This window comes from Triticum dicoccoides, chromosome 1B (assembly GCF_002162155.2).
Source record: "Triticum dicoccoides isolate Atlit2015 ecotype Zavitan chromosome 1B, WEW_v2.0, whole genome shotgun sequence".
NCBI classification, from domain to species: Eukaryota; Viridiplantae; Streptophyta; class Magnoliopsida; order Poales; family Poaceae; genus Triticum; species Triticum dicoccoides.
This window is the reverse complement of record NC_041381.1, coordinates 537,100,035-537,113,060: the sequence shown is the minus strand read 5'-3', so window position 1 is coordinate 537,113,060 and position 13,026 is coordinate 537,100,035.

Here is a 13,026-nt window from a genome sequence, read left to right as displayed (position 1 = left end):
TCAGTAGGCTCTCCGGGATGGCAGCAAGGTGGCGGCGCTGATGTGTGAAGCGGCGGGCGGCGCACACACGGGGTCATCCAGTAGGAGGCACTCTGCAGAGATCTGGGAGGAGAGCGAGCGGCGTCGTGGTGGTCTTGCCACTAAGCGACGGCAGGAGGACGGCGAGCTGAGGTAGAGGAGAGCGAGTCAGCCACGTGCAGGTGCCTCCCAGGCGGATCGGGGACACAGTGCGAGGAGCGAGTGACCAGAAGCGTGCCACCGCTGTTCTTCATCGAGAAGGAGGACAAAGCAATGGAAGAGGCTGGCATTTTTTATATTTTTTTGCGAAAAGAGGCTGGCTTTGGGGGTGTGCCGGCTACTTAGTGGGCTTAAAGAAAGATGGGTCGGGGCTGGCTCTTGAGTGTATTTCTCTTTTTTTCCTATTTTATGGTTACTCAAACAAAACAGTTTCATTTTCAGCAAATAGAGATTTTTGGCCGGGATTTAACAGAGGTTCAAATATTTTTAAGTTTTTACAAGCTTCCAAGAAAACATAGTTGGAATTATTACATATTAATATTCTCATCATCTCAAGTTGTTATTAAATCTTATTATTCTCATATTTTTTGAGAAATATTCACATCTTTTTCTGAGAGTGTGTGTGTCGTGTATACCAAGTCCTTATGTCTGGTCCAAGCCCAAATAGTGCAAAAAAATTAAAAATGAAATTGTTAGTCATTAAAATTACAAAAAAAAGTCCCTAAAAATTACAAAAAAGTATTAGTGTTATTCTGAACAATTAAAAATACAATTGAAAGACCATTCCAGGCACCACTACTTTGTTATCGGATGAAACGTGCGGAGCTGAAATACATCATGGTGAACAATGTTAGGGAGGGTTTTTACTGAAAAGTGATACTCAAGGATACCTGTTTACCGACGTTCGTCAAAATTGAAATAAATGTTGCGGAATGGCACAAGGACACGAGCTCTATTAATTTAGTCGCCTATTGCAACGCACGGGCATTTGTACTAGTTCTTCTAAAAAGAAGAAAAAGAAAGACGATAGAACCTTGCATGCTTCTAATGAACCTACCGTAGACACACCTGAGAATCCCAATGATATTTCTATTTTTGATGTTGAAACACAATCAGGTGATGAACATGAACCTAGTGATAATGTTAATGATAATGTTCATGTTGATGCTCAACCTAGCAAAAACAATGATGTAGAGATTGAACCTACTGTTGATCTTGATAACCCACAATCAAAGAATCAACGTTATGATAAGAGAGTTTTTGTTGCTAGGAAGCACGGTAGAGAAAGAGAACCATGGGTTCAGAAACCCATGCCCTTTCCTCCTAAACCATCCAAGACAAAGGATGATGAGGATTTTGAGCGCTTTGCTGAAATGATTAGACCTATTTTCTTACGTATGCGCTTAACTGATATGCTTAAAGTAAATCCTTATGCTAAGTATATGAAGGATATCATTACAAATAAAAGAAAGATACCAGAAGCTGAAATTTCCACCATGCTTGCTAATTACACTTTTAAGGGTGGAATACCAAAGAAACTTGGAGATCCGGGGGTACCAACTATACCATGCTCCATTAAAAGAAATTATGTTAGAACTGCTTTATGTGATCTTGGAGCCGGTGTTAGTGTTATGCCTCTCTCTTTATATCGTAGACTTGAATTGAATAAGTTGACACCTACTAAAACATCTTTGCAAATGGCCAATAAATCAACTGCTATACCTGTCGGCATTTGTGAGGATGTGCCTGTTGTGGTTGCAAATGTCACTATCTTAACGGACTTTGTTATTCTTGATATTCCCGAGGATGATAGTATGTCTATTATCCTTGGTAGACCTTTTCTTAATACTACAGGGGCTGTTATTGATTGCAACAAAGGCAATGTCACTTTTCATGTTAATGGTAATGAGCATACGGTACACTTTTTGAGGAAACAATCCCAAGTTCATAGCATCAATTCTATTGGACAAGTTCCAACTATTATTATTGGAGGTTTTGAATTTCCTCTCCCTACTGTCAAGAAAAAGTATGATATTCTTATTGTTGGGGATTTTCATATCCCCGTTGAGGTAACTTAGTATCATTCGAAATTTCTCCGGTTCCGTGTTATTCGGAATGAGTTTGTTAACAAGACTTGATCAACCTTGTTAGTGGGTTCATTTTTGATGATCACGAGATCGATGAAACTAGAAGGCACAACCTTCTGTACCCTCTTTTTACTTTCTGTTATTTAGAATAAATATAGCAAAAATAGTATTATCCGTCTATTTTCTGAATTATCTGTGCATTAAAAAATATCCCGAAAATAAAAGTACTCCAAATGCCCTGCAAATTTAGTATGATTTTTTATGGAATATTTGAGGATTTTAGGCACTAAAAACACTGCAGGAGGGGCAAGCACCAGGCCACGAGAGTGGAGGGAGCCCCCCCACTATAGGGCGCACCCCCTGTCTCGTGGGCCCCTGGTGGCCCTCCTCCACTTATGCCAGCACCCACACACTTCATCTTCAACCCAACAAAATCCCCATCCAGCTCAAGCACGAGTTCTAGCTCGTTTTGCTGCGGTTTTCGATCTCCTTGCTCAAAGCTCCATTCACGAAACTGCTTTGGTAGATTGTTGCTTGGTATGTGATTCCTCCATTGGTCCAATTAGTTTTTGTTCTAGTGCTTTATTCATTGCAAATTCTTGCTGCATAGGTGACCATGTTCTTGAGCTTTCATGTTAAATTTTTGAGGTCCCAAGCAATTCCAATGCATGATATAGGCTCTAGGCACTTGTAGGTGAAGGAAATATGCCCTAGAGGCAATAATAAAGTTATTATTTATTTCCTCATATCATGATAAATGTTTATTATTCATGCTAGAATTGTATTAACCGGAAACATGATACATGTGTGAATACATAGACAAACATAACGTCACTAGTATGCCTCTACTTGACTAGCTCATTAATCAAAGATGGTTATGTTTCCTAACCATAGACATGTGTTGTCATTTGATTAACGGGATCACATCATTAGGAGAATGATGTGATTGACATGACCCATTCCGTTAGCCTAGCACTTGATCGTTTAGTATATTGTTATTGCTTTCTTCATGACTTATACATGTTCCTGTAACTATGAGATTATGCAACTCCCGTTTACCGGAGGAACACTTTGGGTGCTACCAAACATCACAACGTAACTGGGTGATTATAAAGGAGTACTAAAGGTGTCTCCAAAGGTACATGTTGGGTTGGCGTATTTCGAGATTAGGTTTTGTCACTCCGATTGTCGGAGAGGTATCTCTGGGCCCTCTCGGTAATGCACATCACTATAAGCCTTGCAAGCAATGTAGCTAATGAGCTAGTTACGGAATGATGCATTACGTAACGAGTAAAGAGACTTGCCAGTAACGAGATTGAACTAGGAATTGGATACCGACGATCGAATCTCGGGCAAGTAACATACCGATGACAAAGGGAACAACGTATGTTGTTATGCGGTTTGACCGATAAAGATCTTCGTAGAATATGTAGGAGCCAATATGGGAATCCAGGTTCCGCTATTGGTTATTGACCGAGAATAGTTCTAGGTCATGTCTACATAGTTCTCGAACCCGTAGGGTCCGCACGCTTAACGTTACGATGACAGTTTTATTATGAGTTTATAAGTTTTGATGTACCAAAGTTGATCACGGACATGACAAGGAGTCTCGAAATGGTTGAGACATAAAGATTGATATATTGGACGACTATATTCAGACACCGGAAGTGTTCCGAGTGTTTTCGGAGAAAACCGGAGTGCCGGAGGGTTACCGGAACCCCCCCCCCCCGGGAGAAGTAATGGGCCTTATGGGCCTTAGTGGAGAGAGAGAGGGGCAGCCAGCATGGGCCGCGCGCCCCCTCTTCCTCTGGTCCGAATTGGACTAGAAGGGGGCGGCGCCCCCCTCTTTCCCTCTCCCTTTCCCCCTTCCTTTCCCCCTCCTAGTAGGAGTAGGAGTAGGAAAGAGGGAGTCCTACTCCTACTAGGAGGAGGACTCCTCATCCTTGGCGCGCCCTCTAGGGTCGGCCGGCCTCCCCCCTTGCTCCTTTATATACGGGGGCAGGGGGGCACCCTAGGACACACAAGTTGATCTACATGATCGTTCCTTAGCCGTGTGCGGTGCCCCCCTCCACCATATTCCACGTCGGTCATATCGTCGCGGAGTTTAGGCAAAGCCCTGCGCCGGTAGAACATCATCATCGTCACCACGCCGTCGTGCTGACGGAACTCATCCCCGACACTTTGCTGGATCGGAGTCCGGGGAACGTCATCGAGCTGAACATGTGCTGAACTCGGAGGTGCCATACGTTCGGTACTTGGATCGGTCGGATCGTGAATACGTACGACTACATCAACCGCGTTGTCATAACGCTTCCGCTTACGGTCTACGACGGTACGTGGAGAATACTCTCCCCTCTCGTTGCTATGCATCACCATGATCTTGCGTGTGCGTAGGAATTTTTTTGAAATTACTACGTTCCCAACAGTAGAAGTAGTTGCTATCAATCTTGTTTAGTTTTATTCACTTTTATTTTGAGGTTACTAAAATTTCAGAAATTTTCAGAAAATGTTGAGGAAACTTTTGAGGGGCTCTTCTAGCCAAAGCTCTCAGGAAAAACAAGCCAAAGAGAAGGAAAAAGACAAGTATAATCTTCCTCGCTTAGCGGAAGTACGGTCGTGTGAATGGCCATGCGAGGATTTCTTGAAAGAAGCTGGAATTCATGAAGACTCTTATGCTTTAGTCAAGACTGCAAGCCTCATCAGTTTCATCAACGACCAAATTGATCAGTATCTCTTACTTACCAATACTTTCGTGCAAAACTTTTATTATTATCCTAAGAAGTCACCGCCTGCAGTATCATTTCATTTATATGATGAATTCAAAGAAATGGCTTTACGTCATTTTTGTGCGGTATGTAGGATACCTTATGAGGGAGAATTAGAGGAACCCCATCGTGAAGATGTGGGTGGCTTTGTTAATACTATTGATGTAGAGGAGCCAAAGAAGGGCTCTGAGGCAAAAGTCTCTAGCATACACTTTCCTGTTTTACGCTACTTTGCCATATTTGCTAGTAGATGATTGATTGGTCATGGAAATAGTGGAAACTTGAGTGTTCCTGATATTATAATTCTTCAACATGCCTTGCTTGGAGACAATACTTTTAGTATGGGTGCCGTCGTTGCTAAACGGCTAGCCCTGAATTGTATAAAAGGCCCCATTTTTGGAGGTATCTATGTTGCACGTCTTGCTAAACATTTTCAGATACCCATTAGGCACCATGAGAAGGAAGAGATAAAATTTCCTCCTCACATTTTAGATTACAAGAGCATGGTAGCACACAAGTTTATTGTTGACAACGAAGAGAAGATGCTCTTGTATAAACTTAGATTTAATAAGAAACACATTGAGATTATTATTTTGCCTGCGCCTCTGTTGTTTGATTTGCTTGCATAAAATTTTCTTGTTACGCCGGAAGCGGTGAACAACCATCGAGCCCAAGCTTTTACTCCAGAACCTGAACCTGAGCCGGAACCGGAACTGGACCCTTATCATGCATCATCTGTCCAGTGGGATCCGGAGATGACCAACCAGTGGTATCCTGATTACACCTCCCATTACACCGGGGAGAGTAGCGGCGGTCCTTGGTACTAGACCAACTTAGGCCAAAAGCCTAAGCTTGGGGGAGTATGTATTTCTCACCGACTTTACATTCATGTTCACACACTAGTCGTCGGTGCTCATACTCTTCCATTGTATTATCCATGCTAGTTTAAATTTCTTTTTCTATTTTTCTTCTTGTGTGCTTGATAAATCTTAAGAAAACCATAAAAATAGTTAGTTTAATTCCTATGCTTGTAGGAGAATTAAAATGACAACCCAAAGAGATTTCTAGTTCTTCTTCTTACTTGTTGGGAGCTTTCTCGTGTAAATAGTTTTATTTTCTCTTCTTTCCTTTGGGGTCCAGAAGACCATATTGGAAATGCTTAGTGGCTCTTATATGCATGATTGTTTATTTAACTTAGAGCCCATATTATCCTGTCTTCTCTCTTGAATTGAATGCTTGCAGATTCCAGCTTAGTCCAATGCACGTGCACTCTTATTATTATACACATCGTTCGGTCGTGCAAGTGAAAGGCAATAATGACGATATATGATGGACTTATTGAGATGAGAAAAGCTAGTATGAACTCGACCTCTCTTGTTTTTGTAAATATGATGAGTTCATCATTTTTGAGTCAGCTATTATGAAGTAAACATATTTGCAATGACATTTAGAGATTATAGTTGCTTGTGCCATGCTTGATTAGCTATGAGTTATAATGGTTTACCTTGCGTGCCAACATGCTATTAGAATGATTATGATGTGGTATGATGGGATGGTATCCTCCTTTGAATGAATTGAGTGACTCGACTTGGCACATGTTCATGCATGTAGTTGAATCAAATCAACATAGCCTTCATGATATTTATGTTCATGGTGGATTATATCCTACTCATGCTTGTACTCGGTGTGAATTAATTTTAATGCATGTTTACGACTGTTGTCGCTCTCTCAGTTGGTCGCTTCCCAGTCTTTTGCTAGCCTTCACCTGTACTAAGCGGGAATACTGCTTGTGCATCCAAACTCCTTAAACCCCAAAGTTGTTCCATATGAGTCCACTATACCTTCCTATATGCAGTATTTACCTGCTGTTCCGAGTAAATTTGTATGTGCCAAACTCCAAACCTTCAAATGAAATTCTATTTTGTATGCTCAAGCAGCTCATGTTACAACTAGGGCTGCCTATATATTCCATGCTAGGTGGGTTATTCTCAAGAGGAGTGGACTCCGCTCCTCATTCATGAGAAAGGGCCGGTAACCGGGATGCCCAGTCCCATGATCCAAAAAGATCAAAGCAAATCAAAATAATTAAACAAAACTCCCCCAGGGCTGTTGTTAGTTGGAGGCACTAGTTGTTTCGAGCAAGCCATGGATTGATGCTTATTGGTGGTGGGGGAGTATAAACTTTTACCATTTTGTTTGGGAACTGCCTATAATGCATGTAGTATGGAAGATATCACCATCTCATAGTTGTTACGTTGACAGTGAAAGTATGCCGCTCAAAATGTTATTCATCTCTATTTTAAAATCGAGCTCTGGCACCTCTACAAATCCCTGCTTCCCTCTGCGAAGGACCTATCTATTTACTTTTATGTTGAGTCATCACCCTTCTTATTAAAAGCACCCACTGGAGAGCACACTTTCATTTGCATTCATTACTATTGGTTTATATTGGGTATGACTTGACTGGATCTCTTTTACCATGAATTACAATGTTTAGTCAGTCCTTGATCTTTAAAGGTGCTCTGCATTTATGTTTTGCGGTCTCAAAAAGGGCTAGCGAGATACCATTTTGTTATATCATGTTATGATTATTTTGAGAAACTGTTGTCATCCGAGTTTTATTATTATGGCTCGCTAGCTGATTATGCTATTGATATGAGTAATTTTGAGACCTATGTGTTATTGTTAGTATGGTTAGTTCATAGTATTTGCTAAAACGTGAATGTTGGCTTTTCATGTTTACAACAACAAGAGCAAACGGAGTTTGTAAAAGTTTTTCTTTATCACTTTTAGTTTATCAACTGAATTGCTTGAGGACAAGCAAAGGTTTAAGCTTGGGGGAGTTGATACGTCTCCAATGTATCTACTTTTCCAAACACTTTTGCCCTTGTTTTGGACTCTAACTTGCATGATTTGAATGAAACTAACCCGGACTGACGCTATTTTCAGCAGAACTGCCATGATGTTGTTTTATGTGTAGAAAAGAAAAGTTCTCGGAATGTCCTGAAAATCCACGGAGGCACCTTTTGGAATTAATAAGAATTTCTGGGCGAAAGAAATACACCAGGGGGCCCAGGACCTGTCCACGAGACAGGGGGCGCGCCCCTATCTCGTGGGCCCCCTGGACCTCTGCCGACCTCAACTCCAACTCCATATATTCACGTTCGGGGAGAAAAAAATCAGAGAGAAAGTTTCATCGCGTTTTACGACACGGAGCCGCCGCCAAGCCCTAATCTCTCTCGGGAGGGCTGATCTGGAGTCCGTTCGGGGCTCCGGAGAGGGGGATTCATCGCTGTCGTCATCATCAACCATCCTCCATCACCAATTTCATGATGCTCACCGCCGTGTGTGAGTAATTCCATCGTAAGCTTGCTGGACGGTGATGGGTTGGATGAGATTTACCATGTAATCAAGTTAGTTTTGTTAGGGTTTGATCCCTAGTATCCACTATGTTCTGAGATTGATGTTGCTATGACTTTGCTATGCTTAATGCTTGTCACTAGGGCCCGAGTGCCATGATTTCAGATCTGAACCTATTATGTTTTCATGAATATATGTGTGTTCTTGATCCTATCTTGCAAGTCTATAGTCACCTATTATGTGTTATGATCCGACAACCCCGAAGTGACAATAATCGGGAACTTCTCGGTGATGACCGTAGTTTGAGGAGTTCATGTATTCACTATGTGCTAATGCTTTCTTCCGGTTCTCTATTAAAAGGAGGCCTTAATATCCCTTAGTTTCCGCTAGGACCCCGCTGCCACAGGAGGGTAGGACAAAAGATGTCATGCAAGTTCTTTTCCATAAGCACGTATGACTATTTACAAAATACATGCCTACATTACATTGATGAACTGGAGCTAGTTCTGTGTCACTCTATGTTATAACTATTACATGAGGAATCTCATCCAGCATAATTATCCATCACTGATCCATTGCCTACGAGCTTTTCACATATTGTTCTTTGCTTCTTTACTTTTCCGTTGCTACTGTTACAACTACTACAAAAACCCAAAAACATTTATCTTTACTTTTGCCACCATTACCTTTATTATCATACTACTTTGCTACTAAATACTTTGCTGCAGATACTAAGTTATCCAGGTGTGGTTGAATTGGCAACTCAACTGCTAATACTCAAGAATATTCTTTGGCTCCCCTTGTGTCGAATCAATAAATTTGGTATGAATACTTTACCCTCGAAAGCTGTTGCGATCCCCTACACTTGTGGGTTATCAGACATGTTCTAGTGTTTCTAGCAAGATGCACATGCATTGCACGAAGTTGATGGAAAAGGTAAGAACAACTTATAAATTGACGGATGGAATACTAGTTACAGTGATGCATATAATTAAGCAAAGGGATCGCACATGTCGCTATTGACTGGAACGAGAATGCAATAGCACAATAAGAATTAAGGCCACGATGATGCGATCGCAGTGATGGTTACAGGAGGCAAGAATAAATATGCATCCATCAACATACGACCTCCTCCTCCTCAACTTAGTGCGCCAGGCCACCGACCGGCGGCTAAGGAGTGGCGACTTTTGTGGCGAGGTCAAGGTGCTTCTCAGCAAAGGCATCCAAGGCTTCCAGCCGGTTGAGGAAGGCCAACACCGTAGCATCCTCAATGGCCTTGTAGATACCTATGTACACGATTTGCTCGTACATGTGGATGTGTAGGTCGATGAATTCTTGCAGGGGGAGGAGCCTCACGGTGAGCATGACCTCCAGGTGGACATTCTTCGTGGCATCGGCAGGCAGTCGCAGGGCCACCAGTGCTTGAAAGAGGTTCCGGTCATGGAGGCCGATTAGGGTGGCAGGCAATGAGGAGCCCGGGCGCGTGGGCTGGAGGAGTACGGCGATGTCGTCCGCGAGCTTCTTGAGGACGGTGAACTTGTTGGTGGTGGCAACGATCATCTGGTCCAACTGAGAGTCATAGTTGGCGTCGACGGCGGCCATCCACCAACCGGTCGTGAACACCGTCTGGAGACGATCCTCGGCGCCATGTCGCAGGCCGACGTTGTGGACCATCTGGCACAACCGCTGGCCGCTCGCGTGCATCGCCGCCATGGGTCTGGAGTGAGCACTTTTGCGCTTAGTGTAGGTGCTTAGGCAAATGCTTAGGTGCGTATGATGTGGTAGATGCATTGGAATGGAGGGGCACCTTTATACGAGTGCAAAGTGCATTGCATTCACATTGTGCAACCTCTTTTCCTAGTCCTCCTCCCATTACTTCCCTCATCCATTCATGATGCTAATTGAAGGAGGATGCATCATTGGTCGTTCAACATTTCGGGAACCGCTACCCCTCCCTCGTCTGCATTAAAGCCGTATCGGGAACTGAGCCACCCGCTATCAAATTGAATAGTACTATGCCGCCCGCTGCACCCCCGGCTGAACACGCCTCCTCGCCTCCATCAAACCCCTCCGTCAAACCCGCATGCAAACCGAGAAACCTACTCCGGCCACACGTCTGTTCATGACCGGGCCCGAATTAAACGCAATAGCGGCCAAGCTCCTCCTGTCTGCCCTTAGTTTAAACGAGGCCAGACGTCGGCCATGCTCCTACCATCCACCCTCTATTTAAACGAGGCCAGATAGACAGCAGGCAAGAATCGCACCCCTCCGCCGCTCCCCCAGCTCCTCCTTCACCATTTTCTCCACTCTTCCGATGGCTTCCGAGGAGCCGTTCTCCGGCATACTACCCGGCTAGGTGGCCCGCCGAGCCCTCCGGATATGGGCGAGGCCGCTCGGTGCTTCACCAACCTCGCTTGGCCCGACGAAGCCAGTAGCCGCCCCAAGCCGGCGCGTGGTTCAGCAACTCGCCACTCCAGTTCAGCTCGATGAGGAGTGGCAAGTTGCTCCACGTCGGCACGGCGGTGAGCACGCCGGTACGGGTGTCGTCGCTGCCGCGTCGTACCGTGCCACTAGTGTCTGCGGTGGCCGCGCCTCCCGTGTCTGTGGGCGCGCCTCCCGTGCCTGCGGTAACGCCATGCAGGCAGAGACAGAAGCCGGGTGCATGGAGAGCGACGAGTCGGTGGCCAGCTTCTCCGTGTCCGCCGCCATCATCGAGGAGAAGTAGAACACGGGAGGCTGCCGCCACTTGGATCCCATGAGGGCCACCACCGAGGCGACGACTTCGCATTCAGGTGGTTTCTTTGCTGCCTCGTCTCTTCCGAGGACCTTCGTCGACCCCGCAAGTGTTTGTCGTACATGAGGAAGACAAAGGGATCCACGGGCGGCCATTTAGATTAGGTACTCCCTCTCCGGCTGGCGGAAAATATTTGTTCTGAGAATGGATAAAATGGATGTATATATAACTAAAATAAGTCTAGATACATCCATTTCTAGGACAAGTATTTACGGATGGAGGGAGTATTAATTATACCAAGAGAGCCGGATTAGCACCGCTTAGTTCATGTAAATGTAATGAAATCCATCATGTTTATATGAAGATCCGGCTTTTTATACGAAATCCTTCATGCTTATATGAAAATAGTCTGTGTTTGCACGAATTTCATCTGGTTGGTTAGAGTTGTGAAAATGTATGCTGCTGGCGTTTGATGTCGTCCTCCGCGGAAGGAAGCGGGAGGAAATTTGTCGGCTGCCGTTGGAGATGCTCTTATGCTAGAAATAAAAGTCACATCCAATCCATTTGAGTTAATTGCGTGTATGATTCTCCCTCTACAAAAAGTTAATTGCATGTACAGTGTACACGTGACTTGCATGGTGGCTACAGCTTCGTACAGAAAGTTAAAAAGAAACAAGTCCATCCTTAATCTTGTATTCTAAGTACTCTATCAGTACAATAGAGAAAGAAGTATATATTAAATAAGTAATATATAATATAAAAATCTAAAGTTAAAGACAGAATTTGAACTCAGGTCATCGCGTTGCGAGCATCCGGCGTTAACCAGTCCAACACATTTTTGTTGTAGACCATGTTGGAGATATATCTCCATGTCTACTCTTATACTCCATCTATTCCTAAATATTTGACTTTTTCAGATTTCAAATGGACTACCACATACGGATGTGTATGTAGACATATTTTAGAGTGTAGATTCACTCATTTTGCTCTGTATGTAGTCACTTGTTGAAATCTCTAAAAAGACAAATATTTAGGAACAGAGGGAGTAGAAAATAGAGTTGGTGATGATGGTGTGTGTGCCGTCCTGCAATATAGGCCGTCGGATTTATATCTAACGGATAGGAAGGAAACTATGGCAATTATGCAAAAAGATACCCACACCCCTCTCCACATTTGCAAATAAGGCCTTCCCTAGTTCATCCTTTTCTCTACTCTTATAAAAAAACAGAGTTGGTGATGATGGTGTGCCCTCCATCCTGCAATATAGGCCGTCCGATTTATATCTGACGGATTGGAAGGAAACTATCGCAATTTTGCAAAAAGATACCCACACCCCTCTCCACATTTGCAAATAGGGCCTTCCCTCGTTCATCATTTTCTCTCACAAGATAAACTACTCATATAAATGCATCTTGATGTTCCGAGCAATGCATGGGCATCTTGCTAGTCTCTCACAAGATAAACTACTCACAAATGCATCTTGATGTTCCGTGCAACGCACGGGCATCTAGCTAGTTTCTTTTAAAATAGTTACTGCGATAATTGGGTTGAAGTGATATATTTTATGTCTGCCCCGAATGATTTCAGATTCACTAGTAGTAACGAAGAAAAGGTTGCCTTGTTAATTAACAGAAAACAGGGTGAAAACTATCACATGAGGCCGGTAAAAACAAGGCACACTGGGTTCAGCATCATCGTCACTACAGTTGTGCGCGCGCGAGATGTCTACATATCGTGGGGGCTACGGAGAAAAACACATATCGAGTGTGTCTGAGCGAGGCACAGAGACACAATGTTTGAGAGAGAAACCAATTGACAGATTAAGATCAAATCAAGTTGTCACCCTTCTGCTGTCATTGTTGGGGTTGGGGTGGGGAGGGGGAGGGAGAGAAAGACGTATCGAGAGTGTGCGCGGTAGGCACAGAGGCACAACTAGCGAGTGTGTGTGTTTTTGAAAGAGGAGTAGATAGATTACTATCAAGATCGAGGTGCCACCCTACTCCTTCGGTGTCGGGTAGTGTGTGTGTGTGTGTGTGTGTGTGTGTGTGTTTGTGTGTGTGTG